This window comes from Macrobrachium rosenbergii, chromosome 11 (assembly GCF_040412425.1).
Source record: "Macrobrachium rosenbergii isolate ZJJX-2024 chromosome 11, ASM4041242v1, whole genome shotgun sequence".
Taxonomy (NCBI): domain Eukaryota; kingdom Metazoa; phylum Arthropoda; class Malacostraca; order Decapoda; family Palaemonidae; genus Macrobrachium; species Macrobrachium rosenbergii.
This window is the reverse complement of record NC_089751.1, coordinates 32,502,861-32,530,360: the sequence shown is the minus strand read 5'-3', so window position 1 is coordinate 32,530,360 and position 27,500 is coordinate 32,502,861. Positions and strand designations below refer to the sequence as shown.

Sequence of the window (27,500 nt, the reverse complement as noted above, 5' to 3'; positions counted from 1 at the left end):
TCGAGGTCATAGGTAAAAATACTAAAGTTTCGTGAACTACTTAGATATATATAAAATATCGAATAATGATCAACATGGTAAAAAGTGAAGAAATAATAAAAAATAATTCTAATAAACTTAGTGATTTGTAAAGTGTTTTACACTTTGTTTAAATTTTCAATTTGCAAGCAAATAACGCTTCAATAATATTTTAAGGATGGCAGATTTATGTCAAGTGATTTTGATAGCTAATTATTACGCTTTTGCTATATTAAAGCCTTTGCAACATTTTATGTACAACTGAGTAATTTATCAGTTTGTGCCTTTTTCATCACTGAAGTAATATGGCTTTCCTTTGCACCATATATTATTAAATTGATCACTGTTCTAAAGATGATTCTATAATAAAAGTCTAAACTAATATTTCAAGATATTTTCATTTCTCAAGCTAGATATTCTCATGATCATGATCTACAGAACAAATGTGAAACTGTGATCATTAATATTCGGAAATTTTTAAATTAAAAGTTCCACATTATGCTTAAATACTTTGATTATATCAGTCATATGTGTTACTTTAAGAAATTTATGTAAAAGAAATTCAGTTGCCTTACTTAGTTCATCAAAGCAAACTGGCCCTGTTTCAAATGTTTCCATAACCCGACAGCAAACATACATCTGAGACTCATAAATTTTATCAAAACAATTTATTTGCTTTTCTAACAAGTGCTTGTGATCCGTGTTGTTATTACTCCCCTTCTCTGGAATCCATTCAATTCTCCTACACCCATTCTTTTTTTACCTAGAGCATCCGGTGGAAAACAGTTATAACCCCAATGCCTGGCGTTGGTGGAAGTAAGGATTCAAGCGTTTGATTGTCCCTGCGAGTATGGAAATAGATATGTCATTCGCCGTTTCTATCTCCACTTAATCATAAAAATATTGGGAACTTTATCTCAAGCTTCTCCTCTGGTCAAGAGCAAGATTTCTCTTTCCTTTACTTTATCTGTAAGTGTTCAGAATATCACTCTCGTTTCAACTTCAAAACGGGATTGGACACAAACTGAACATATATATACATTTTTTTTCAAGTTTGTGAGATCTGAATTTGCACCGTTTTATTTCTAGTGGTTTAAAATCAAGTTCTACGTCAAGAAAGTATTCGTTTTACTAGCGTCCCTATTAATGCCAATCTGCGTACTTATTTTCAGAACTGGCACAGTGAATTGCTAAATTTACAAAAAAAAATATTAATAGAAAACTCAATCAAAATTTTTTAAAGGCAGGAATAACATAGTACACAAAGGAATAACATAGTACACAAAGTTCAGACCACCACAAAAAAGAAACTTTGTTGAAATGTTTTTTTTTTCCCTCTCCCTGTAAGTAATACTGGTTAATTCACAATTCTTACATTGCTATCATAGTCTTCTCATTGTTCTCGAAATATTTACGACACTTAAATTGATTTCATGTATGACCAGTGTCTGTGGTGTTCTGACCGCTATCTTGTTGCCGTCACCAATTCCATAACTTCCCATACCTTTCTAAACTGAGATTCAACTCCTTATGATAACTTGCTTGCTTCAGTTATTTAGTTATCAGAGAAGAAGTTTCGATTTCACCCTGGAAACCGTAAACCTTCGATAAAACGCATCGTTGCTGGAGAGATTCTTGTTTAGGTGTGCTCGCTTTATTTCTCTACTCGAAAATTTCACTCCGCACCATTTTTTTTTACTTCAATGTTGTTATCCAAGTTTGTGATAAATACCCCAGTGTCGCATCATTCGTCTTCACCCCTTAAAAACATATACAGAATTAATTTTGAAATGAATTGTCTGTGTTGATCTTCATTTTACAATTCCTGTGATAGTTTCTTCAGAATTTCTCCCAGTCTAGCAGCCATTCATTTGCTTTCTTGTTACTTTCCATACGGTATCTGAGAGTTGATCTGGCAATATTTTTGGGTGGCGCGTTTCTTTTTAATTAGTATAGGCAAGTTTTCTAAAGCCTACAACGAAATTCTGATCATCACCAAGTGCTTAAGTGCTCAAGCCTAGACTGTGACAATGATTTTGTTAAAGAATATAATTCATGTTTCATATCACTGTTTAGCCAGATCCAGAAGGGATGAGCCATTCATATAAGATAATTGAAAATCCTGTTGGGCATATGTCGCTGAACCCATAAAAGAATCTCCATAATACTCAGCATCTCTTAACATGCAAATAGTAAGTCCTTATTTTCTCAAAAACACTCAGGAATTATGTTAATCCTAAAAATTATTTCAATTGGCATTCTTAGAGATCTCGTATTATAGATATTCTCTAAAGTTTCATCAATGATTCATTTGAAGTCCCTTGTTCAGGGTGTAAGGGAAAGTATTTTTTAACCGTGCCACTATACAAAAAAAAAAAAAACTTTCCCATTCTCTCCTAAATGTTGTCGTGACAGATTTATTGCGGTCTGGGAGTCCCAGTTCTGTCAGAAAAAAAATATGCATGTGTTAGAGTACTCTAAAATATTGTGAAGCATACAGAATAGCTTTGCATTTAGACAGGCCTGTGTGTTCCGAAATTCTCAGAATAAAAGTTACGTTAGCCCTATGTAAAAAATTCCGTTTTTATGTGCCATTGATGATTTTTTCCCGGATCACTGAGCATTATTTTTGGAATATATCTTCATATTTTAAAGTGCTTGGTAATTATCTAGATACAGCCATTGTAAATGAATATTTGCGCATAGCTGTAATAGCAGATAAAAGGTAAAATTATTGAATCAATTCCTGATGTGCCATATCTTACATCACAGATGGAAATGATATAAATGGTCAATCGCCCTATATCAAGTAACGCCCTCAAATTTCGCGATTTCACACCTGATCTGTCTTTTACTGCCATCCACACTTAAAACATCTTCAAACTTCACAAACTTACAGAGCATCTCTCAATTTACATCTATATTTGTGAGATCTATTTCGTCATTAATCTTCCACTATATATTTGCTTCCCTTCACTGCGGCTTAATATTTCTGATTTATTTGCTAATATTTGCTGTGAATTGTCATTACTTGCTGTTCATCTGTCTTACTTTACTTTTTTATCTTATTAATACTTGATTAATTGTGCAATTTATCTGTAGCTCCGGATCTTCCTTTTCGTATTAGCGCTGTTAAGTGCGTTTATTCATTCTTTCTATGGGACTACAATTATTCCTGGTGTTCAGTAATCTTATTATTGAATTTTTCTTACTGACTCCTTCCAGTTTGGTATAATTTTTCCCGCTCCCATCTTTATTCATCTTCTTGAATAACATCCAAGCTTTCATCAGATGTTTTGGACAGTCTTCACCAAGCTAAAATACCATCGACTTTCACTTTCCGTTTAACCAGAAGACGATCGTGTACACCTTTAGCCACTTTTGAACAATATTTCCATCAACTTGGTACTCTATCCACTCTTTTCTTACGCAGAATCTAATAAAGTTTCTTCGCAACACTTTGGATTTCTCAGTATACGTATTTTGTATCGGAAACTATAAATTTACAGCAACCAAGGCTTTAGACCACTTTTCTACAAGGTTCTGGCTTTTCTTGTTTATTCCCTACCGACTACTACACCATTTCTCATTTCAATTCCCAAGAAAAACCACATTTGGCAGCCTACAGACATATCCAGGCCGCAGATACAGATAGTTCCATAACTTTTCTCTCATTCGTCACTCTTTACCTTGTACGCTTGTTATCAAGAACTTCAGACACAAAACTTCGTGGCAGTTGAAACGCACTACAGCTTTGTTAGTATTAGTAAGCCATATACGTAAGCAAAGTACACATATGTGTGCAAACGTATATAAACACTTCCTCAAATTATCTGCATACAGCATAAGAGAAGGATAGTTCGAGGTATTTTAATTTCAGTTCTAAACAGGTTGTGTAAGGAATGGGATTGCCAACCCGTGCTATGCCCTGAATAATGATAGTTATTGTTTATAGTTCCACTGCTTTAGTGGCGAAACAAACGTAAAATGCACGCGGCATTATACAAATGTCTTTCCATAATAGTTCCTTCATTTCTCTTTTTGGATATTGTGGGTTTCTTAGAATTAAAGCTATGAAAGAAGCGTAAGAATTAAAGAGTATTCTTACATATATTTGCTATGTACAACAAAATACTATTTAAGAGAAGAACTAAATAAGCTGATAAAACTGAGAAATATTTTCACAATGATCTATTTCCCTATCGAAAGCTTCGTCCCCAATGCTTGATAGTTTCCCCTTAAGTTTGGCAGCAAGAGGCGCTTTTCTTTTATATGCAAATGAAGCAGCCGACTTGACATGTAAGAATTGGGATAAAAGGACCATTAATCACGAGTCATGGCCAAAAACCTCCAGTCAAGAGAACTTTAGGAAATCGTAGAAGTGTCATATCTTTCGGGACAGATGGAAATGATGCAAATGGTAATCTCTTTCCGATGCCTGTAATTACCTCAGAGTTTTCTGACTGGCAATGATTTGTTTTTCTCCATTTCCTCTTCCTCGCTATAGGTAATCAATCAAGCTATTCTGTTCAGCGACTAGGGTAATTTCAAAGTTTAGGATATTTCCCTATAACGACATAACTTACCTTATCTGTGCTGTAATTCCTTCAGTATACCACAATTATTATAATTCACATAAAATTGACAGGTTCCCAAATATTAGTCAGATTTGATCCAATGACACAATTTCAGCAGTAAGGATACCTAAAAAATCACTTTTTAGCAAAACATACCTCACCTCTGCATTAGGCACGTCCGGATCGTCAACTAAGACATAAATACAAGCTTACATTTTTGTACCTAAAAAAAAAAAAAAAAACAGATTTGCAACTCTCGCAAACCAAGGTCTCCCGGTATGACGTGACGGAGAAAAAACATATCAATATATATAACTACAACCCTTATGAAACAAAATTACGTGTGTTGGTACAGGGGGTTCATAGAAAGAAAATTAAAACATTAAAACATGATTGAATTAAATGAGAAAAATATCAATTTTTTACTCTTAGCCAACTTACAGGCGATCGATGGTTCCTTATTAGAAGCGAGTTTAAAGGGGACAAAAAGGAAAGCGAGAGAGAGAGAGAGAGAGAGAGAGAGAGAGAGAGAGAGAGAGAGAGAGAGAGAGAGAGAGAGTTGAGGGGAGGAGGAAATGTCAGAAAAGATTTTAAATCGTTGAACCCTGATTGCAACGATGGATTCAAATGTTACTGTGAATCAAACGAAGTGGGGAATTTACTTTTCTTTACCTCAGAAACTCTGAAGTCGATAATAAAGATGGAAAGCACCAGGTTATGATGGAATAACTGCAGATATGATTTGAGCTGAAAATGGAAGACATCTCGTAACTTAAGTCGACAGTTTACCAGAATAACGAATGAAGAAACAAAACCTGAGGGTGCTTGGGCATTGGAAGTCAGAGCAAAGGTACCAAAAAAGCCCAGCTTGACTGAGTGTGGTAACTTCATGAGGCACTGCACGTACGTCAGTTGTAATGCAAATATTCAGTATGCTTAGTCTCAGTAGGCTGGAGAAAGATATCGATGAAAAGCTTAGAGATGAACAAGCTGGTTGGGAAAAGGCCAGAGCTGCACAAATCAAATAATTGTCAAGAGATATTGTGCATCAGTGTTAGGAATTTAAAATTCTCCATCTGATCACTTTCGTTGATTGCGGGAAGGTTTTGCGTCACTACGATATAGCTACTAAATAGGTAAAACTAACTGAAATTATCCATGGACGAAGTAGATGCAAAGTCTTTGTTGATGGGGTCTTATCAACAGAAATTATGGTGGACAGTAAGGTTTGGGCCCTGGCCCCGAAGTCACCCCTCCCCCCTTAGTTCGGCCCTGCTCAGAGGTGAAATGCAGGGAATAAAGGACATTTATGAAAGAAGGAATATTAAATGTTGTAATGAACAGAGATATATTAAACATTACAATGAAAGAAAGAATATTATGGTGAAACTGACCATTTGATCGAAATGAACAATTATACTCACCGGCGTACATTCAGTAGGTGTAACTAGGCACGCAGAGAGCTTTTACCCATCTATACAGTCCTTGACTTGGATGATATCGCGTAGGTGGGACGAGTTTATTGGCAATAGTACAGTAGAGCATTTCCGTACTGAGCGTCGATTGTGTTAGTTGATAACGTAGTTCTAGACTCCAGTTGTATTTATTGTTTGGGTTGTGTTGGTGAATAACATAGTTCTAGACTCCGGTTGTATTTTTTTATTTCGGTTGTGTTGGTGGGAGGAGATCTGTAAGTATTTGCATCAGTAGATGTATTGGTTTTTTGTTCATACTGTCTCTTCCAGTTACTGTTCGTTACCAGTTTGCTATCTGAATAATGATGTGTACATTCAGTGTTAAAAGTTTGTTACTTTTGCCAATGTCTTATGTTAGGGTGTTAGTGCTAATTAAAGTTTTGTCTTGGCATTAAGTTAAAATTCAGCTTTCTAGGAAATTGGTTTTGTGTATTTTGAAATGGATACTTCGTGGAACACTTTCTCAGCCTTATTTAAGTGTTATTGCTTAGTTTTCATAAAATGAATGCATACCTTCAAAGTTGATTTTAAGGTCAAAGTGACAGTGAAGGGAGCGTTGGAATTAAGTCAAAAGTAACAGCGGTTTTTGTATAAAAAAAATTCTCTTTGTTGCAGATCATTTGGCGAAACTCTTGACAGCGTGCTTTTGTATTTGCCAGGTTAAGCACAGGAATCTGGCTGTGCAGATAATCGTCAGGACAACATGTCTTTGGGATTAAGTAAGTTAAAACGTATCTTTTACCTAAAATATTAACTTAGTTTTGGCTGTGAAATCAGTGATCCAAATGTTGATTAGTTTCATGCTGTTAGTGTTAGCAATGAGTTATTGTATTCTGTTTCCCTCATTTAACTGTCCTAAATTCTGAATGGTTGGTCGTGCCCTAGCGCTTGTCTTTATAGCCTGAATTTTCTCACTGGGTTTTGTTGTTTCAAGTTGGTTTAAAATACGAGTCACGTGGCTAGGATCTGAGGCTAGTGATTTCATTTTAACTCATTTTGTGGACATCACGCCAGTCTCCTAGGACACTTTTAGTATGTACAACATGGATTCTGTAACCTTCCAAGCTGTTTGTTAATAGTACTAAAGATACAACTACATTTCGCCTGGAGGGAGGAAATTACTTGTTAGAAAATCTTGCCTTAATGACAATTTCTTCAGCTTACTCAGATACTTAGTACCGTGTCACCACTGTTGCTAGAAGCAGTCGAAATCCATGAAAAAAATTAAAATTGTTTATTGGCTACAGTCACAGTTTGCATAGTATGTGACAAATATGGATAATGAACTGAGGATGAAACTAGGATACTGCTTTAACTTGAGCATTCTAAAGAATAATGCACGAATTGCTTCATGATTTTGATTCATTGTTTGTATGTACGATGCCTAATAAAATGAATTTTCAAAGCTTCTCTTGTGCGATAACCAAATCTACATTTTTAGTGATCAGTATTTTTTCTGGGGGGTTGGGGGGGTAGGGGAAGCTTTTTCAATATTTTTCAAAATGATGTTCCTGATTCGTTGTTCCCATTTGTGTGGTTCTCCCCGAAGATAAATATAAAAATTAATTCCCAGCTATTTTCTATCCATACTAATGAGTAATGACAAGTAAGCACTAAAAACAGAGGTCTCGAAAGTGACACCTTAGCCATTGTACATATATATAGAGTACATAGGTTCAGCCATTCTGGTGTTAAAACCAAATGATAAAAAGAGGCTCATGATATGCTCCAAAATGGAGTAAACTATCTAACAAAAGGCACAGCCACGTAATTAAAATAATTTTTTTCTAAAATATGTGCCGTAGTTTTCATGCAGAATTCATCATTTTACTCTATTCTTACAAACGTAACTTTATTTAATATGGTTCCACCCATGAATAGGCATCTATAATTTAATGTAAAATGAATAAACGTATAGTTAGTAGATTTTACATATAGGCATACTGGGTCGTAGTACAAAATGCAGTTCCTGCTGTGGGTCACAGTAACGCATAACGCTACCGTTCCTGCACATGCAAGGGATCAGTCAATAAGTGCGAGTGGCACTCTGGGCAAATTAAAATGTGTTCCCCATAATTTTGCCAGGCTTAATCTGTACCGTTTGCCCTAAAATTTAATTTTCTCATTTCAATTAATTACTCAGTTGTTTGACCGTTAAACTGTGTATCAGATAACAAGATGAGATAGTATAGTTCATTTGTCTGGCGAGTTTTCAGAAATATCAGCTCTCGGTAAAAGCACTGTTCGTACGTGATGGGCGAGAGTGAACTGTCCACAATTGTCAGGGTTCAAGCCTTAAGGCATAGGAACGTCTGAGGGCTTATTAAGCAAATACTGAAGTTGACTGGGTTTGTGAAGAATTTGTAAATCTGATCAGTATGGGTGAAGTGTATCAGGTGGACATTTAAGTGATTGGGAAGTTCAGTACTGGGAAGAAATGGACATTAATACAACCCTCGGACAGTATTGGTATCACTCCAGGATCACTATTTCTGCAAAGTGGGGAAGGGTGGTTTCACTTGTGTAATGGGGTCGTACAAATATATTAAAAATGTAAAACAGTAAACTAACTTTTTTTTTTTGCAAGTTTGCGGTTGGCTAGATGAACCAGGTTTTTTTTTTGCAAGTTTGCGTTTGGCTAGATGAACCAGGTAATATGGAAAAATTAGTAAGACGTTATAGGGAACAACGGGTGTGAAGTTCTACTACTGGTTAAATCTGAGGAATAAGATATACGTAACGACTAACGAGAGGATTAAAAGAAACAAATGAGATAAAATGAGTAAACTGTAATAGAAATGACACCCACAATAAAACATATCTCACAAAATTTGAAAATCTATTGAATGTGGAATATATAAGAAAGCTTTGCAGAGAAGAACAATACAAGAATGGGAAGGATTAATGTAAACTGAAAATGCTTATGGACGTGAATGTTGAAGATATGTGGAGAGCCAAGAATTGATGAGATTACAAAGATAGGAAAAGTGTGATTGAATGGTTGATGAGGATAAGGTTCTGAATGAATGCCTGAGAGGAATAAATGTTCCCTTGCATAAAATAAAGCTAATCTAGTAGACTGTGATAATTATAAGGACTTCAAGTTATTATTACACCAGAAAAAGTGCATGAAGGCATTTTGTATGTGAAAATAAGACTTGACAGAAGGACTGGCAGGGGAAGAACAGTGTGTGTGTGTGTGTGTGTCTGTGTGTAAAAGGAGGAGGGTGTGGTGATTAAGGAAATGGATATAGAAAAAGCTTATGAAAGAATTAATAGAGATGCTATGTGAAGAGTACTGAGGATGTAGGGTACAGAAGATAATTTGTTGAGAATGATACCGGAAGGAACGCATATACTGAAATACAAGCATAAGAGACATCCGGAACGCATATACTGAAATACAAGCATAAGAGACAGTAATGCGAAACGCGTTCATGTCTATGTAATATTTTTATGGATGGAGTGATGCCAAAAAAAAAAAATCGGAGAAGGGGCATTAACTATAATTGCAAAGTTGTGAGTTAAGAGAATATTTTCGAAATTCACACTTCTGTGAGCAACCTCTTACCCTCGTTCATGAACCATTTGAGGCTTCTCTCATTGGTAATAGAACGTTCACAAGTAGTTTGGATATTCTCAAGAGCGTCGAAATGCTCGTTAAATAGTTCTATAGCCTCTTTCAGCTCAGGAAAATTAACATAGGCTTATCTCAGAGCCTTCAGAAGATTATGCGTCCAGAGAGTCCACTTTCCCTCTCTCCCCCGTGGGGGCCTAGTTCCGTCAGTGCACCTCATGCGGCGCACTGTAGGCATTACTTAAGGTTCTTTGCAGCGCTCCTTCGGCCCGTAGTTACAACCTTTCAACCCTTTTACTGTACTTCCGTCCATATTCTCTTTCTTCCATCTTACTTTCCAGCCTCTCCTAACAACTGATTCATAGTGCAACTGCGAGGTTATCCTTCTGTTACACCTTTCAAAACTTTTACTGTCAATTTTCGTTTCAGCGCTGAATGACCTCATTGGTCCCAGTGCTTGGCCTTTGGCCTAAATTCTATATTCAGTTCAATTCAGTTCATTCCCTCTCTCAACAACTGTTAAAATAATAGGTCTGGGGTTTTTGCCAACGTTCCGGTAGTCAGAGTAACATTTGTTGCAGGTTAGCCTCGTAACAACCGAAAATTTTAAGGAGACCGATGGTATGATAATTATATATATAAAAAAATAGTCGTAAAAGTGCTTTTATTTTCAAGAGATTTTGATACAACGGACTTTGAGAAAATTGTTCACTCAGGGTTACTGGTTGTGGAATACAGTTTAATTAATGAGAGAAAAACTTGTGAAATGATTTAAAAGTTAAAGCTGAAATGACTGACAAGCATGATTATTTTAAAAAGGAGCGTAAATATCAAACCCCCAGAAATAAAAAGGCAGTTTAAACCCAACATGAATGCAGTAGTGATACTTTAAAAATGAAAGCTTATATTTAATTCCTGATGTGATATACTATTTAGTTACATGAAATATCATGAAATATCACATAAGAATGGTGGTGGATAGTAACGGAATTTCATGGGTGCCCTTTGCGTCACAGGGCGTTGGAGGCAATGAACATGATGATAATCATCACCATCATCGTTAATCCTGTAGGGGAGTGGTTGGTGCACTGTAGGCATTACTTGAGGGTCTTTACAGCGTCCCCCCCCCGGCCATAGCTACCGCCTCTCTCATTTCTTTTATTGTACCTTCGTTCGTATTATTTTTTGTCCATCTGACTTTCCACCCTCTCTAGGTATTGTTTCCTAGTGCAACTGCGAGGTTTTCCTCCGGTTACACCTTCCAAACCTTCTTGCTGTCAATTTCCTTTTCCGTGCTGAATGACCCCATAAGTCCCAGCGCTTAGACTCTGGCCTAAATTCTATTTTCTATTCTATTCTATCACCATCATTAAAGATTTATTTAATGACTTCATGATATGGCTTTTCATCAATAGAAATTTTATGAAATTTTCGTTGGAAACAGCAACAAGTATTTTAACATTTTAATTCCAAGAGAAACGATATTATAACAGGGAAATATAATAGCACGTCCATGGAAATTTAGATTCCCTTTCTGCAAGTTGTCCAAAATCTCTTGTCCTTTTTTTATTCTAATTCAACATTCACACTTAACTCTGTAAAGGAAAGTTGACTCAACAGGCCTACCATATATTCCAGCACTTGCTTTTATAAAATCTCAAAGTCTCTTCCCAAAAATTATTTATACATATATTGTTGATTTACTTCAATAATAGCCATCTAACTCTTTGACTCAACGTTTTCTCTTACCATATCATCCTCCGATATATTTAATCCCAAATAATTATATGAATCAATAACTTCTATTTTTTCACCTTCTATTCTAACACTCATTACCACTTCCTAGTTTCATTTACCCTAAATCACATACTTTTATCTTTTTCCTATTGCAAACATTGCTACTCATTCCGTAGCCTTTGCAGTTTCTCTTCACTTCCCTTCTAATCAGAACTGTAGCCCGTGCAAACATTCTACATTCCGTTCATTAACCAAAATGTTACGCACGTGTTTTAGAGGAAAAATCTGCTCACTTTTGCTGAAGTGTTATTTTCGATCTAAAAATGTGAGTGCAACTTTTCTCCTCACGTTTGCTCTGATACACCCATGTCTTGCGATTTTGGCGAGAAGAAAATTTTTATCAGTCCCATTAATGGTCTGCTATTTTTTCGGTGCAATTCCAGGGCTCCAGCTCCTCCTAAGTTTACTTCATCTATCTTCTCATCAAAAGCTTTCCATTTACACTTTTATAATGACCTTTAAGTTTTTCTCAAGGCACAGCAAGACATCTAGCCTGGACTACTTTCTTGTCAAAATTCTGATGCAGTTTGAAAAAGGAAACTATCCGTTCTTTATAATCATATACCTTTTAATAACTTGCTTTCTTTTCTCTTCTCAAAGTGGGAGTCGTAATTTTACTCAGTTCGTAGTTCTCAGACATTTGTAACATCACTCTCTTATCTTAACGCAACAGCTTGGCTTTTTTCGACGAAAGATCCCGTAGGACCCTGAGAACGTTTTTACGTTACTCCTCTCAGCAAACTCTGTCGTGGATTTTCTCTCGTTCTATTTTTGGTGAAGCAAAATAATGTTCCATTCGTGGTTTCTTAGCGTTCACTTCGGGATAAATTTTCCGTATTAATTTTTTTTATTAGTGTCAATCTCCATTCTATTCATCTTTCATTCGCCCTTCTTGTCGTTGATCATCTTGCAAAACTTGTTTTTTTGTTTACGCTTCTGGAAATCTTCTCGAATTCAGAATTAATTTTCAGTCTCTTTATATATGAGCTAATTTTGACAACCTTCTAATGTAGATATGAAAATTTAGTTATATTCAGGGACTTTCTAGTATATTTTCGTTTTTATTTTATCTAATATCCATTCAATACTTCTATTATTTTGAAAATACTGAGTGGATAACTCTTGCGTCTACCCATTATTTTAAGCAGGATGATAAACCTCAAGCTTATCTTGAGAAGATCGCAATTACTTAGGTTGAATATATATAATGAATTAAGTGTCAAGACTTATGTCATTAGAAACCTGAATAAAAAAATTATGGAAACTCTTTTCCGTGAATTGTAATTTCACTTTAGTTTTATGAAAATCTTTCCCAAAGCGTTTAAACCTGGATTTTCCTGATAGATGACAGCCTCTTCGCCAGGATTTTTCTAAATCTTATGTTGAAGCTGGTTACCTAAAGTTTTCGTTTTACAAGAACATTAAGAGATTCAAGTTTACTCATTTACGAAGTCTATAATGCAAGAAATTACTGTTCACTATTTTATGAAAGTTTACTCTTAGGTTTGGATTCCAAGGATACAGCGTCTGGAAGAAAACCAGAGTATTAAAGAAAATTTTCTAAAACATGTTTCACCTGACTCTCTTTAAATCTCCATCTCATTAGGCAATTTGCTGGGCTATAGTTCACCTGTTCGCGTTTAACATGCACACACACTAACGGTAAAAGTTTTATTTCAATGAGATTGAGACATAGTTGCTTTAAATTACACTCGTTTAACTTATAACGCAGAAGTGAGCTTGGTCGTTTCATTACAGTTCTCTAACATAAACAATTATTTTACTCTTTCTTTCTGATAAATGATTAATATCTGATTTCTGCTAACAGTCCTGGTAAATAATAAACATTAAAAGATTCTTGATAATTCTTGCTTGTCGATTCCGTAAATTGGGCTACATTTCATCAATCATACGTCATCATTAGAGTATATACAATATGAATAAGGACCAGTTTCTCTGTCTAAACAGTTCATGCATAAGTAACGTCGAACCCTTGTGCGTGAAGAAAGTGTTAAACGCTGCAAAGAAACGTCTCTGTAACAACAAACAAGAGGTAAAGAAGCATAAACCTTAAGGATCTACAGACGTCAGTGAATCCCAACTTGGGCGTATCTCATCACACCAAGAGGATTATTTGTATGCGGGAGGTTCTTCCGGGTAGTTCGCTGCTTTTACCTCGTCATCATTTCCTTTCCGACCAGTAGTGGAGTTTGTCCACCAACTGTGAAAAATACCGATGGTGTTTTCCTCCAAAGAGACTCTCTAGGACGAACTTCTTTAATCACTCCCCACAAACTCCTGGGGAAAAGAGCTGAAACTTTCTCCGTCTGGCTTCACTTCCAGTTGGTTTGGGGTTTTTCTTTACGGCTGCGCTTTCAATATCAACTAATACGAGTGAATTCAGAAATTTAGATAGATAAATCTGTTATTGCTCTGTGTGTGTGTGTGTGTGTGTGTGTGTGTGTGTGTGTGTGTTACGCTGTACAATAAAAGTTAGTTTCGCTCTCATATCCGGATGCAGCAAGAACAATAGTAAACTCCTGCTGCAAATACTTTGCAGTTTAATCTGTTAAGCCTTGTGTAAATCTTCTTGCCGGCTTAGCACGTTTAATATACTTAACCTTTAGCTAAACAAAATAGTCACCTGTTCTAACAAATTTTTAAAGCGAATTGGTGAGTAATTGAATTAAACCCAACAACAATGAAGTGAATGTTTTTCCATTTGATTTTGCATTACCAAGGATACATTCCTTATCCGAGGTGTGGTACCGACCCTGAATAAGTTAATATTAGGAATGCTAATATCAGGTGCTACAGTTATACGCTGCAGATATGGTATTGTCCTAATTATCGTAATAATTTTCTAAATACTTAATTATGATAAGAACATCGCGCACTATCTAAGATGTAAAAATTTTCCCCTTTAAACCATTGACATTTGATCACAGTTAAGGTTTCCGGGAAATAATGGACGTTCAGTAATTCTCGGTAATTCTTGCACGTTGATGCGGTAAATTGGATTTTATAATCATAAATCACGCGTCATTATTAATAGTATAAACATTATGGAAAAGAATGACTTTGTCTATTCAGTTCTCCCCATGGCGGGGGTGGCGGGTGGGGGAGAGGTAGTGCCATCAGTGCACCTCAGGTGTTGCGCTACAAGCAGTACTTACGGTTCTCTGCAGCGTTCCTTCGGGCCTTGACTGCAGCCTCTTTCATTCCTTTTACTGTACCTTCGTTCACATTCTCTTTCTTCCATCCGACTTTCCACCCTCTGCAATTATTTCGTAGTTCAACTGCGAGGTTTTCCTCCTGTTACACCTTGCAAATCTTACTGTCAATTTCCCTTGCAGTGCTGAATGACCTCATAGATTCCAGTGCTTGGCCTTTGGCCTAAATTCTATGTTCCTTCCTTCTATTCAGTTCTCCCTTTACCTGTACGCTGCAAATTCTATTACTTATGCATGAAGAAACAGTGTTAGAGGCTACAATGACACATATCAGTAACAACAGACAAAAGATAAAGAAACGCATACCTCAGCAGTCTACAGACGCCAGTGAATCCCAACTTGGAGTACCTCATCTCGCCAAGAGGATTATTTGTATGCGGGAGGTTCTTCCAGGTAGTTCATTGCTTTTACCTCGTCATCATTTCTTTTCCCACCAGTAATGAAGTTTATCCACAAACGGAGAAAGTTACCCATGGTGTTTTCCTCCAAAGAGAATCTCCGGCACGAACTTCTTTAATCACTCCTCACAAACTCCTGGGCAAGGGAACTGAAACTTTCATCGTCTGGTTTCACTTTCAATTGGTTGTGGTGTTTCTTTACGGCTGAGCTTTTCAGTCTGAACTAATACAAATCAGTTCAACAATTTAAGTAAATCTCTCTCTCTCTCTCTCTCTCTCTCTCTCTCTCTCTCTCTCTCTCTCTCTCTCTCTCTCTCTCTCGTTTGTGTTACGGGGTGCAATAAAAGTTCAATTTCGCCCTGTCATCCGGACTGAGTAAGAAATAGTAGGAAACTCCTGCAGATACTTTGCATTTAATCTGATAAGCCTTGAGCAAAGCTTCCCATGCTGGTTCAGTACATGCATATTACTTGACCTTTAACCGAACAAAACACTCACCTACTCTCACAAATATTTAAAGCAAGTTGGTGAGTACTGGCAATGAAGCCCAACACAGTGAAGAGAATATTTTTTTCAGTTGCTTTTGCTTTACCAAGCATACATTTCTTAATTCGAAGTGCGGCAGCGAACTCCATTACATTAATTTAAGGATGCTTAATCTGAGATACTCGAATTATATCTTGTAGGTGCCGGTATTATCATAAAAATCGTATTAATTTTCTAAATATTTTATAATAAAAAGATAATCTTGTACTATCCAACGTGTACATATGTATTCCTCTTTCTTACTAATAAACTACAAACGTTTCCGGTAAATAAAGAACAATTTAGATTCTTGGTACTTCTTGCATGTTGGTGCCGTAAATTGTATTTTATTTCATAAATCACACGTCATTTTTAACACTTTCAACTGTATGGAATAAGATGAGTTCATCTGTCTATTCAGTTCTCCCTTTAACTTTGAGCGGTAACTAATGTTTCTTAGAGATTATGAAGGCATTTCTCGGTAACACCAAACAAGAGGCAAGAAATAAATACCTCAACAGTCCACAAACTCCAGCTTTGGCGTACCTCAACACGCCAAGAGGATTATTTGTATGTAGGAGTTCTTCCAGGTAGTTCGTTGCTTTTACCTCGTTATCATTTCCTTTTCCACCAGTAATGAAGTTTGTCTACAAACTGAAAAATACTGATGGTCTTTTCCTCCAAAGAGAATCTCAGGGACGAACTTCTTTAATCACTCCCGCAAACTCCTGGGGAAAGAGACTGAAACTTTCTTCGTCTGGCTTCACTTTCAAGTGGTTTGCGGTTTTTCTTTATAGCTTCGCTTTTCAATATCAGCCTGTACAAGTGAATTCAGCAATCTTTGTAAATCTCTCTCTCTCTCTCTCTCTCTCTCTCTCTCTCTCTCTCTCTCTCTCTCTCTCTCTCTCTCTCTCTCTCTCTCTCGTTCTGTCACGAGATACAGCGTAAGGTCTGTTTCACTCTCATATCCGGACTGAGCAAGAAATAATAGTAAACTCCGGCAGATACTTTGCATTTTAATCTGCTCAGCTTTATGTAGATATTTCCTGCTTGTTCAGTACAAGCAAGTTACTCGACCATTAGTTAAAAGAGATATTCACTAGTTCTAACAAATATCTAAAGTGAATTGGTGAGTACTTGGAATGAAGTTCAATAAAACAATTTTTTAATTGTATCTAAAGACTCATGAATGGTTTGAACTGAAAATATGACACTAATAAAAAAGAAGCAGAATAAATTATGAGTTTTTAGTCGATGGTACAGTGGAAGAATTTGCAACCACGTATAGCTGCTGTAGGCATTATACAGTGCTAGAAATTCCATTGGAGAGATTTCTCTACGAGCGTTGGAAGTTGGTCTGAGTCAGTAATAAACTTCAGTATTTATGTATTTTGCCCAAGTAATTTAAGTCTTTACGGGATATCTATGGAATGATGTGCAGTTAAACCGGCGGTTCAATTGTTCTTTGTCATTATAGCCTTTTTCTTGGTATCGCAATTCTTCTTTCTTGTTCTGAATATTAATATTTTTGCTCTGTTTTTCTTGATGTCTTTACGAACAGCATTATCCAAAGTTATGAATTTCCCACGACACTGAAAGGCAACTATTACCTGAATACACAACACGTGAAAATTGTCTTCCTAACCAGACTGCAGATCTCTTACCTACCGTGCTCACCGCTAAACTTGGAAAAGCTCTTAAATTTACGTTAGTTCGGATTCACAGCCGCTTCTTCTTAAAGATAAAAGTTCGTAAAATAATATTTTCAAGTTAGTTGCGTCTCTCAGGTTTTGCCCCTTTTAACAAAATGTAAAATTCATAATACTATCTGTTATCATAAGGAGAGCCTGTAAGAAAAGAATTGTGTGAATCTTACGTATCTGAAGGTAGCTGACCTAAACAATTTTACAACAGAAGTTACTTTTGTTATAAATGCCGTGAGATATGCTAATAGTGTCCATTTAGTAGACAAGAATGGTCAGGAAAGATTATAAATATAAAATACTCAAATGGAATCGAAATATGGAGCATTACTTCAACGTAAAAAAGAACGCAGAGGTCTTGCGTGCGGGACTCTACTACATGTAAATATCCAATTTATTCTCGTTTCAGTCAATGAAAATGTCTCTCTTGTGGTCTCTCAATTCACTACCACTGCCGTGCCCGATTTGCTACATTTTCCTGTTGTCCGTGTACTTACAGTAATATAATTTATATCAGTGCTTCCTGATAACCCTTCTTTTTACATAATCAAACTAACGTAAAATAAAAAAAGAGAAGAAAAATGTATGAAAATTTACGCTCAATATTTCATACTTCAAATTTAAAGGCAAATTCATTCATATCAGTACATTTCAGAAAAAGTTATACGGCGACGATTTCCAAGTGGCGCTAACTTGAACTTTTCTTCAACTCCTATTTTTTTAACGATACTTTTCTGCATTCTGCATTCAAGAGCAGGCACAGAGTCACTCTGACACAGGATCTCGGAAAAGAGGATATTCTCTACCAGAGAAAAATCTTGTACAAATTTCCTGTACAATATTGATCATCTGCACCTTATTTCAACCTATTCATCTATCAGTAACCTCTATTTCTTCCTCCTCTTCGTTCGATTCTTCTGTCGAATATATTGGCCTCAAGATTCTCTGTTTTATTCAACATAACTAGTCCGAGATAATGAACGTTGTATCACTTTTATTAGTGCATTACATCTCTTTTAAAGCACGTTTTGCATTTCTGATGCCCTTTAAACCAGTGGTGTATGTAAAGCAAGTACTGCGTTATGACTGTCTTCATTTCTGTCATATTTTTTTTCACTGATTTAACTCTGCGTAAAGAAATCCTTCTATACCTCTCCTTGAAACAAAATTCACCAGAGGTCAGCACGTATTTCGGATAGAATATCAGATGTACTAACCTCTGTAATACGCCAGTGTCTTTGCAAATTTGATTTTGACAAGATCTAACTGAATGGCAAAGATCAGAGGATTCTGCAAGCCTGTGTAAAATGATTATTTGATATGGCGCTTGAAATTTTCATTTTTTTTTTTTTCGGTGAATTACAAACTACGAACACGATAGATCTTGAGTCGTAACAGTTCACGGAAGAATAAGTAACTGAACCTGTACATAGATCATATAATTTCTCGGTACAAATCTCAGATATTTGCTTGTGAATATATGCTTTTGACTGTATTTTCCTCGGAAATGCCTTTATTTTTCATTATTACTTTTACTTATGAAGACTACTTGCATTAACGTGTTCAGAGCCTATAGAAAAAGGTAAGTCTACATGATATTCACAATAGGCTCGAACTTGTTTACATGCCTAATGTTTGCCTCGCAAAAATTCCATAGCATGTGTTAATAAAGGGATGAATGATTGATTGATTGACTGAAAGAATGAATGAATGATTGGAAATTATCTGGGATCATTGCTTCAAAGGCAGCTGATAAAGAAGAAACACAATTCTCGTTATCATAGGCTTAATTTTCAAATATATATATATATATATTTATATATATATATATATATATATATATATATATATATATATATATATATATATATATATATATATATATTTATATAGTGAGTATGCGTGCGTGTCATGTGACCGTGGTTATGAGTCTTATCTTGTATGATTTTGAGTGAAGATGAAAAAAATGTTTGTACTCAGAGAATTTATTTTCCGCTTAGTATCCTTGCGCCATTCCTAAGTGGAAACATATATTAGATTTAATAAGCAAATAACTTAAGTGTTGTTATTTTCGCGACTGTTGGTGGCCTTTATGTGGTACCATTGCCGAATATTTCTGAGTCATCTTATGTGCCACAAAGGACTCATTATCTTTAAGTCATTAGCAATTACGTTGCATCTTTCCAGAGTTATTATCGTCTCAGGATTCTCTTTTCTGAGAAACGATGCAAGTGAACATTAACTCACACAATTTGCTTTGTAGTTATTTCATCGTATTTGCATACAAAGTGCAAAATCAGTTTTGGAAGTATTTAAAGTATAAAATGTTGTCCTTATTTGATGCCTTAAAAGGTGAAAGTTTCTGCTTTTATTTCCTGCTTAGATACAAGCTTGTAGGAAAAGTCTGCAGCTCAGGAGGACATAATGGATGTATGTATGTGTATATATATATATATATATATATATATATATATATATATATATATATATATATATATATATATATATATATATATATATATATATATATATATATTATATTATATATATATACATATATATATATATTTACACGTATGTATGTTTATATACATATATATATATAATATACGTATATATGTATATATACATGCATACATACATATATGTGTGTATGTATGTATATATATATATATATATATATCAGACGTGTTAGAAAAGTTTGACTAATATTATATTCAAGTTTTTCAAAATTTGGTGTTACTGGTTTTCCATTGTTCAAAAACAAATGGTATTATTATTAGTACTATCATCATTATCATTATAATTATAGTATACAAAAGGATCTTTAAAAGTTGAGCAGTGAGCTTTCATTGGCTAATATTGTAAAAAATAATGAGGTTTTTGTAATTTCCTAATCTCCTTTTCGGCGAGAATTAAATGAACACAAAGAAAATTTTCGGTGACTAATTATATGGTGGGCAGGCCATCTCACGGTATGTGGGCCTCTTGCCTTGATGAAGATGCTGCCTATTAGCTAGGCTCCCTTACCATGAGACGTCCTGTCCTTCATATAAATAGCTCGGGGAAACAGTTCTTTCTGTCCATTTCATTCTCTCGCAGGACGGAAACAGGAGTTTCCTGGAAAGCCTAATAGCTTTTAGTTTTCTGTAAAAGAAAACTATTGTGACCGCTTTGTCTGTTTGTCCGCACTTTTTCTGTCCGCCCTCAGATCTTAAAAACTACCGAGGCTAGAAGGCTGCAAATTGGTATGTTGATCATCCACCCTCCAATCATCAAACCCAAATTGCAGCCCTCTAGCCTCAGTAGTTTTTATTTTATATAAGGTAAAAGTTAGCCATAATCGTACTTCTGGCACCGCTGTAAGTACCATCAACACAGGCCACCGCCGGACAGTAGGTGAGTTTCATGGGCCGCGGCTAAGAGTTTCATGGACCATGGCTGAAAGTTTCATATAGTATTATACGCTGTACAGAAAACTCGATTGCGCCCAAGATACTTCGGCCTACTTTTTACTTGATTTTTTTTTTATTACTCTTCGCAATATTTATTCCAGTACCACTAGTTAAGGTTCTCTTTACCCTGCAATTTATTCAAAGTGATTGATCATCATTCGATGATTATTATTTGTTTTAGTTATTCATTGTTTGTGGTGGTTGTCCCTGCTAATGTATAGTTGGGATTTCGGTGATTTTAATCCTCATGAAAATCTCCAAATATACGGAAAAATAAAAAAAAAAAAAGTAAAGGAAGAGCGTTTTGTTCGTTTCTGTAATATATAACACATTTCATCTTTACCTTTATAAAGTAACTGATTTTACTTCAGCCTTTAATAATACACAAAGGTAGATCTATCATTACTTGGGAAAACCTTTTTATTTTAGGCATAATTCTTTTCTAGACATGATTCTTTCTTTACGGATATTTCTTTCGTCGTTTATGGGATGGCTTACTTCGGAATAATTCTGTCTCTTTTTAAGAACGGACATTTTCTTCTTTTCACCTAAAAATTTTTACTATATACAAGATGTTTAAAATGTAGATTAAGGTGTTTTATGGATTAGTTTGTAGTAATTAGGAAAAGTTGTTGGAATAAAATTTCTACATATTAAAAAATTAAAAAACAAATTCTTAAAACATCACGTACCTTTGTATTGTATTATGTTCCTTCTACAATCAGTGAATAGATACATGGTTAGGTAAGTGATAATGTCTATATGGACCTTCATATATATATATATATATATATATATATATATATATATATATATATATATATATATATATATGTGTGTGTGTGTGTGTGTGTGTGTGTGTGTGTGTGTGTGTGTGTACACACATATATATCTAGTGTGTGTACATAAATATATATATATATATATATATATATATATATATATATATATATATATATATTTACATATATATATATAAATATATATATATATATATATATATATATATATATATATATGTATATATATATATATATTGTATATATACATATGTATGTATATGTATGTATGTATGTATTTAAAACAAACTTGACCAGTATAGAAGGAGAAAGAAAGACCACATAACGAGCTTAAAGGATCATCGGCGTTTCCTTTTTGAAGCTTCAGGGCTCCTGACGTCAAAACTGGAATTACATTGAATCGGGTTCTCAGCTCGAACAAAATCAGAGCGCAATAGAATGAGTTTGTTGGTGGGTTTTCACGTGCCTGGAATGCCATTTTCCCGATGACGTATTAAGTTGAAATTGGTGTGTGAGGAGATGTAGATAGCTATGATGCTCACCCTGTTATAACGATATTTCGATTAACCTGTAGAATACACACCAAAACTCAGTGTTTGTGTGTGCCATATTCCAAATATTCAGGACACGAAACCAGACTGTGTTACACAGTTTGATGGGAGAGACCCACAATGTAAAGCAGACGATCCCACACCTATATAGAAAAGGAAGGTTGAGTCTGATATGACATGGGAGTTTTGAAGTGTTAGGTCAACACTGCTATGTCATTACTATGCTGCAATTGTTAGCTTTATTTTCCTGTTAATTCCAGTGGAGTATTCAACATTAGTTGAAAGCTCATGACAAAATGGTGGATCGATAATGATAACCTAATTTTTATAATTACTGTCTTTTTTAGAACACTTACTCTGAGGATGTACTGTACCATTGAACGGGTTGGAAGAAATATCAGAAAAAGACCAATATTTCGATTTAAAGGCAGATTGAAGTAGGTACTGCAATGAAAACGTCCTTGCATCCATGAAGAGAGGGAGTTTGTATATGATGGAGACAAGGCCCTCAGTGTGCGTATGTGTGCAGGGTGTGTAGAGTGGTTCTGATTACTTCAAGTAACCCCTCTATGTTATTATATTGCGCCGCTAATGTTGGAATTTTTCTGTGCATCTTGACTACAACAGACGAAATATCAATATTGCAGTGAACATAGCGCATTTTTTTTCGTAAAGCCATTGCTTCCCCTATCAATGAAAACAGTTTTTTAGTTGTGTTTTTCCATGATATATCTTTTTCCTTTTGGATGGCGACACCAGAACTGTACAGTATTCTGTTTCCCCAAAATGTCTTCAAGGTTGAGGTTGCTAGCCCCTTGCCTTTCAATGACCCTTGAAGGAGTTGTTCTTGGCAAGTATTAATCGATTAGGTACCTGACTGATTTTTAGTACTAATCATTTTCTCAGCGATGGTACAATACTTTTGACTAGATTTGCTGAAATCATTCCACCGTCTTAGGGAGTTAGAAAAGTGTTCTCTCTCTTTAATATTGCAATTGAAGCGATTACATCCACTTAAAAAGGACATTTCGAAAACCGAACATGGCCATTTTCAAAGTAGGATTTAATAAACCGAAGCCCTGTCTAAACGGTTTAATTCATCGCGTGAATTCAGAGACCAATAATTTGCTGCGTTTATAAAGAGAGTAAATTTTTTATGATATTTTGGCTAGGTGGACTCTCTTTGAAAACAGGTATATATTAATACGTATTTCCTGAAATGGAATACCGTTACATTTTTGACAGATCAAAAGCTTTAGCTCATTGCAAATGATGGGGAATATAAAAAATTTTAATATGGCCATTTAGGCATACTTTGGAATGGTTCATGTATTACGTAATCATTTGTTTTTCAAATAAACGATCTTATAGCATATTAATTTTTGATAAAATGTAAGATTTGCATAAAAGGTTTTGTGTGTTACACATAGTTATTCATGATAGCTTTTTCATATGCGAGTCGGTTATAATATCAGATACTGGGCAACAAACACCCCATGATATATAGAATTCACTTTACCTCGGCAACAGCTTCCAAAAGGAATTGTATGAAATACGTGTTTCTGCCTCACCCAGGATTCGAACCTGTACCTTTTGGTTTTGAAACAACTGTGACAATAAATCATTTGTTCGTTTATCAAGAGAAAAACATTATATATATGTGTGTGAATATATGAATATATATATATATATATATATATATATATATATATATATATATATATATATATATATATATATATATATATATATATATATACAGTATCTGTACGTATATATTTATATATATACATTACATGTTTGTGTGTATGTATGTATTTGTGTGTATACTAAAAAAGAAAGAGAAAATGCTAAAATGCTCAAGGGAGTTTTAAAACCACCAAACTCTAACAGAACATTGAGGTTACCAGTAGTAGAACTGCCGAACACCTATTTTGCCTATAATTTAAAAAAAAATTTTTTCAAATAAAAAAATAATGTTGCTCTTTATTATTCACTGAACACGTATTTTGGGAGAAAAAAAATATATATATATAAATAATACAAGTATTGTCACGAAAAGTGTACATTGGAAATCATATGCCTCATTTCCGTTCACGTAAAACCACATCCATATTTCCAAATTTACTGTCTAGTTTAGCATCCATTTCAGGGACCGCGAGTCATCGTTTTTCTCAAATATCTTTCAAACACTAATAAAATATAAAAAAAAAATATATCTTTCAAACTAATGATTTGATCGAAATGGTACTTTGACGCAGTGTACGAGACACTTCCCGCTAATTTTTGATAATATAGTGCATTGTCAAATGGTGGTAGTTAAGGCGTTTACTCTTGACTTTTAAAGGCAAAGTCGCATGAGTCAGCAGGACTAGTCTACGCAATCGAATGTCCGCTATCCCCCATGGACAGGAAAGGTGGAGGGGCGGAGATGGGGAGGCCAGGAAAGTGGGTTGAGGGAGGGATGGGGAGGGGGAAGGGAGAGGGAGGGGCGGGATGGGGATAAAGGACGTTCGAATGCATAGTTTAGCGATGCTTGGCAACACCGTGTAAGTCAAGAGTAAACGCCTTGACTAAAACCATTTGACAGTGCACTGTATTACCAGAAATTAGCGGGAGGTGTCTTGTACACTGTCAAAGTACTATTTCGATCAAATAATTAGTTTGAAAGATATTTAAGGAAAAACGATGACTCGCGGTCCCTGAAATGGATTGTGGTATTTCATTATGATATTGAAATTTTAGCTTCAATATATGACAGTTTTTGCTAATATTTCAGGTCAGTTTAAGATTCAAAACGACAGGTAATTTAGAACATGAATATCATTTTAACGACTTGACGAGTTTTCATGCTTGTTTATTAGCTTAGTTTTTTGTTTTGTTTCGATAACCTCGGGTCTCTCTCGCGAGAAAAGAACCCATGAAAACATGGTATACTGTACGGCTGTCAAGAGTAGTTAAATAATAAAGATATCCTTATTCGATTAATAAACTCAGAGAACGCCAGTACTATAATATTCCCTTCAGTGCGATTATGTTATCGATTTCCTATGAAACCCTTTGACATCTGGTAATTACTGTCCCTAAACTCAACAGGTACTTTGAAGCTTCCGAGTCAGTATTTGCTCATGAGTCCACTTAGGTATATGTCATGACGAAATCAGAGTGGTATTGCAAAGCTGTTATGAAGTCGAGATATCCAAAGAATTTAAGATTAATTGAATTATAGGTATTATTTTCTTTTGACCTCTTTGGCCTGGGTACGGTTTCTTATGGAGAAATAAGTAAAGTAAATATAATGCTAAGATTAGTCTCTCTCTCTCTCTCTCTCTCTCTCTCTCTCTCTCTCTCTCTCTCTCTCTCTCTCACACACACACACACACACACACACACACACACACACCAGGGGAACTTCGCCCTAGTAAACATATGAAACTCCTTTTAACACAGACAACCAAAATTTCCAGAAGAGAGCGGAATCAAAAATGATTTTCTTACGATCTCTTTGGCCTGGGTACGGTTCCTTATGGAGAATTAAGTAAAAGTAAATATAATGTTAACATAAGTCTCTCTCTCTCTCTCTCTCTCTCTCTCTCTCTCTCTCTCTCTCTCTCTCTCTCTCTCTCTCTCTCTCTCTCTCTCTCTCTCTCTCACACACCAGTGGAACTTCGCCCTATTAAACATATGAAACTCATTTTAACACAGATGACCGAAATTTCCAGAAGAGAGCGGAAACAAAAATTGTTAAAGCCTTAAGAAAGACTTTGTATCCAATTTTGCTTGGTATCTTATCAACAATTTTCAGAGATGTTTGAGAAGATATCCTTCAAATAAAAGAAAATTAAAAAAGAAAAGGAAATCTTAATTGTCTAATATTTACCCCTTATCAAGAACCAGTACGACTTTCTTCCTCCGAGAAGCAGATAGCCTTGGATGTTTCGTCATTTCTCTCTCTCTCTCTCTCTCTCTCTCTCTCTCTCTCTCTCTCTCTCTCTCTCTCTCTCTCTGGTGGCGACTGACCGTCTCAAGCTGATAAGATGACATTTCTAATAACACAGAAAACGGAATTTTCTTTAATGAACAAAAGAACGAAGAATGAATGGTTAGAGAAATAATGAAAAGTTTGGATCTTAATTAATCTCTAACCTTTCAATAGTTATTCAGAGTTATTCAAAAAATTCGATTGGATAGTTGCAATAACAATGAACACTGAATCACCTAACATTTCGAAGCTTTCATAAGCACTTTCACTTCCTTGATCCCAGAACCAGAAATTCTAACGCATCATTCATGCCAAGAAGTTGAAAATATCTAATATCAAATCTTTGGCTAGTAGTCAAAATTGTAGTGGGTCATTTTGATTCTTTCCTGATTTTGTTTTCCAAATGTAACAAACTACAACAAGACACAGGTACTTAGTTTCAACAAGACACCAAAACTAATTTTATATTATGGAAAATATATTATCTGCAAGCAAAAAGAGAAATATATTGCCATGTCCATAATCACTCAGTCTGTGATTTGCTACAGATCAATTTTGAGACCCACAAAACCTCAGAGAGGTAATATCCTTCCGTTTACCCTTGACTATCACTACTACAAGCATTATCAAATTTACACTAACTCGTTTCCATCATCATTCAGCCCTACCTCCTTCAATCTTACATATTAAATCATCACATTCCATACCCCATCGACCCTAGACTTAATTCATTTCAGACTGCAACCTTATTTATTTTTACAAGATCCATTTGTTCTCTAACATTTTGTTTGCGTTTACTTCCACTAGATAAAAATCGTATTCTACTGAAAGTTTCTTGCTGGACTTTCCCCCTTTATTTCTTTCGCTGACTTTCATTTTCTCGCCTTTTTTGTGAGTAATTATCCTCCTGTCTACCTCCATATTATCTTCTCTTCTGTCTTACATCCGGTTGTCCCCTTTTCCTTCCATAAACGTTATATTTCCTTATCCGGCCAGTCTTTTTACTACTTAACCCTACCTTCCTTTAGCTACAAACACACTCAATGTAGCATACTCTTTTCCTCGGCATTTTCTCTTTCCAGAGTATTGTTACGAATATCCATTATTACCACAAGACTTTGTGAATTCTGCTCAACTCCAGAAACTCCATATCTACGAACAACTCCATTTCTAGTTTTCATTAACCTTTGAGTTAGATCACCCACTGCAACAAACTTTTATATTTTCTGAACTCAGAAAAACAAATATTCATACTCTCCTAAAAACATTTTGTATCACTTCCAATGTTTTTCCATTCTTGGACCATATATATTTAACTACTATTCTTCCAGCGGCACCTAATCTTATTTATACAACCGTGACTAACACATTTGCATTTTTCACCTAACCCTAGAGCTTTCCTAATAATA

The 27,500-nt window shown here is 35.2% G+C and overlaps 1 long non-coding RNA gene across 3 annotated transcripts in view; it reads left to right on the top strand.

The window, feature by feature from the left end:
• The window catches only part of LOC136843295 (uncharacterized), a 571,224-nt gene that overhangs the window by 352,335 nt on the left and 191,389 nt on the right, over nucleotides 1-27,500 (top strand). For all 3 annotated transcript variants that reach the window (XR_010854513.1, XR_010854512.1, XR_010854511.1), the window contains one exon: nucleotides 6,686-6,789. This is a non-coding gene — a long non-coding RNA (uncharacterized lncRNA). The remainder of the gene's footprint in view (nucleotides 1-6,685; nucleotides 6,790-27,500) is intronic.